The sequence below is a fragment of the Solanum dulcamara genome, chromosome 1, assembly GCF_947179165.1.
Source record: "Solanum dulcamara chromosome 1, daSolDulc1.2, whole genome shotgun sequence".
NCBI lineage: Eukaryota > Viridiplantae > Streptophyta > Magnoliopsida > Solanales > Solanaceae > Solanum > Solanum dulcamara.
In genome coordinates, this window is record NC_077237.1 from 60,814,188 (window position 1) to 60,817,763 (window position 3,576).

At 36.7% G+C, this 3,576-nt stretch overlaps 1 non-coding gene across 1 annotated transcript; it reads right to left on the reverse strand.

The window, feature by feature from the left end:
• Nucleotides 1-648: 648 nt before the first annotated feature.
• Nucleotides 649-755, reverse strand: LOC129904007 (small nucleolar RNA R71). The gene has a single exon (XR_008770347.1). It is a non-coding gene; the product is annotated as a small nucleolar RNA R71 (small nucleolar RNA).
• Between the last annotated feature and the right edge of the window lie 2,821 nt (nt 756-3,576).

Sequence of the window (3,576 nt, forward strand, 5' to 3'; positions counted from 1 at the left end):
TGGCGTTGTTTCCAGGGACATTTTTTAATTTTGCAATAGTTTTTGTTGCGAAATATCTTTATTAATTGTGTTGGTGTTAACAACTTGATCTTAGCTGTTATTTCTAGCAGGAATACTCACAAAGGCATACTGGACAAACATGGGAACGTTGTAGAGCCGCTAATTAAGCCTGAAAGTTTTTTGCATCAGCAAAGAAGGAGAGAAGCCACTCTATATCCCGTATCATAGGTAAATCTGGGTGATACTAATGAAGTTCTTGTAGAGATCCCTATGGAGATGGAAGATAGTACAGTATGTGATGTGGCAGTCCCATTCACAACAATTGTCACCTCCAGCATTCAAAAACCGCACGCTGGAGGAAGATTTGAACTGAAACAAAACATGGGGTAGTTGTTGCACTCTAATAGGAAGTTTATAGTTTTTCCACATGAAGATCCTCAAAGTCATATCCTAAAATTCTTGGAGATCAGCGACACTTATACGTCTAATGGGGTATATCTTGACTACATGTGGTTAACATCATTTCACTTTTATTTGTTGGGAGAAGCTAAGAGGTGGCTAAAGTCAGAACCACTAAATTCCATCACTTCATGTAATGATTTGGCTCACAAGGTTATTATCAAGTTCTTCCCTTAAAGGAAGACAGCTAAGTTGAGGGCTGAAATTTTAAGCTTTAAACAAAAATCTGGAGAAAATTTGTACCAATCTTGGGACAAGTTTAAATATTTACTTAGTAGTTGTCCTCACCATCATTAACTAATGAGGTGTTTCTTCACACCTTTATAGAAGGGTTAGAATCCAATACCAAAATTTTTCTTGACTCTGCAACAGGTGGACAAGCACTAGAGAAAACATGTGATAAACTTTATACACTACTTAAATGCATATCTCAGGGAAATATTAAGTGGAATGGAGGAAACTCTAGATCTGTGGTTCGAAAACAAGCAGGTATGTTGGAAGATAATGTGGTGATAACATTGACTACACAGATTGCTGTAATGCAAAACATGATGACAAAATAATTCATCACTTTAGTAAAAGGGTAGCAGCAAGCTCAAGTGAATATAGTTCAACAACAACACATGTGGTGCAAGGTGTGTGGCAATAGTGAATATGTGGAAGAATACTATGGAGCTAATCTTGAGTCGGTGAATTTCTTGGGTAATGCACCTAAGGGTAGAGGTAATTAGAACTATGGAAATACTTACAACCCAAATTGGAGAAACCATCCAAATTTCTCATTGGGTGGAACTCAGCAAAACCAATATCAAGGGCAAACACAATTCAGATCACAATAAAGCAGGAAACAGTACAACAGTAAAGGCCAGGACCCATATAGACCACAAAGAGGAGGCCAGCACTATAACAAGCAAGACCATAATAACCAACACTAAAGTAGTGACGGAAATATGAGTGTGAAAAATATGCTTAAATAACTCATAAATGATCAAGATAAGCTAGTTGTATATGTTCGTCAATACCATGTTATGCCCCGTACTTTTGGTACATGGGAACACCTATCTAGCTTCTCTAAATCTATCACGTGATCCACAGTATCTATAACATTACTAAATAACTCTAAGGTAGGGAGGATGTTGTTATATCCCATACTTCTGTACCTTGAGACGTCTTCTTAAGCTTCTTGAAAATCTCCATGTGATCCCTATTATTTATCACGTTACCAAATAACTCTAAGGAAGGGAGGATGTGATGCTCTGTGATAGTGAAGGTTGGAAATAGAGTTATAAGTATTTGAAAGGAGTTGGAGGCCAACTAACAAATCATGGAACTCAACTTGCTTGCGTAAGTTACTAGCTTGGACGTCTTATATAACTAAGCTACTTGAGTACACGTCGAGCTTAAGTAGCAAGGAATACATACACTCTGAAAGTGAGATGAGATTACGAAACCACGGAAGAGAAATAATGAGATGACGCACCTACTTGAAGCAACTAGGTGATGTACCTACTTGAAGCAAGTAGGTGACTCACCTACTTGGGGTGGACCCCACACTGCCACGTGGAAGATGCCATGTGTCACCCCTAGGGGCTTCCACGTGTCACCTTCTAAAGGAGGGATATATACATGTGTAATATGCTCAAAATGTTTCATTTCTTCATCCTTTCACTTTGGAAAACTTAGAGAAACTAAAGAGAAGGCTAGAGGTAGCCACAAATTTTTCCAAGAAGAGGTAAGTCCTTCAATTTTATTCCGTAAGTTAAGTGTCTAAGGTATTCTTTAGTTAAGCAACGGTGTTTAACAACATAAAATTTATTGTTGGGGCAACAAGGAGGTTTCTGTTCTTGTTAACAAACCCGTTTTTTAAATGGGACTATTGTTAGTAATACTAGTATAACTCCTTGTGTAAAGATTCATTTCGAGTGATTCAAGATTTTTTGGAAAGATATTTGATAGGTATATAACTTTCATTCAGCCTCTAAAAACCATTTTTTCTTTTATCTACTTGAAAAAGGGTGATGAAGTATAGGGAGGTGCTGCCCAGATTTTGTTTTGGAAATCCTACACGGACTGCTGTTGGTATTTTGGACATATCATTTCGTACAAAATTGTTGTAGGAGTGATTCTAAATTGTATGAGACCCTAATACACATTTATATAACTTTAATTAAGGCCACAAATCCTGTTTCACTCAATTACACCTTCGAAACAAAGCGACAATACTAGACAATAGACTGTCTAGAATTCACGTTTTAATAGTGTTGGCGAGTTTTAGCCAATTTTGGGTAAGGTAATGTCTTTACTTTAAATTTTGATGTTATGGTGTTGGTATGAAGTGTATTATATGTTTTGTAAGTGTCTAGAAATGTGAAAATATCATAGCAATGCTTGACGTTGGAAACAATCTAAAATTGAAGTCGTTATAGTTAAATTATAGTCGAAATGAGGTGTTGTGCGTGTGGGGTGCTTCTGCAGGTGTGTGGTGGTATGTTTGAAGGCCTAAAGTATTCTAATAGAGGTTTGGGAGCTTCTAGTTTCACCCACATGACCTTCCTCTTCGTACGGTTAAAGGTTTTATAAAATAGAGACTAGAAATCCTATTTTGGATATCGTAACTTTGAGTGAGTCGTTTAGAGTTTGTATTGTGCAATGTTGATGTGAATTGCTTATATATATGCTACAGGTTGTTGTTTTTGGTTTGATTTAGTGATTAAGGATGTTATTGGAATTTCGGATAGGGCATGTTATAGAGGAGGTGCTGCCCGATTTCCGGTAACACCTTAATTAACTAAAGAACTAGTCGAGAAGACGAATGAGGAAATGAGTTCTATGAATACTTGTGTGAAACTTAAGATGCTAAAAATTCAAGGTTTGTTGATGTTAATATTTCTTATATGTTGAATAGGTTCAAAGGATGACTAGGCGAACGTGATAAAGAGTAACCCGTAAGATGTATGTAAAACCTGTCTGTCTTTTCTTGTGGGCATGTCTTAGATTTAAGTGACAAAAGATATGTGCATGAAGTCTGGGGTAATTCTATTCATGAGCTCTAAACATGATTCATGATTCATAATTCATGTTCACTTCTGAATGTTAAGACTCTTCAAGTAGTTAAGC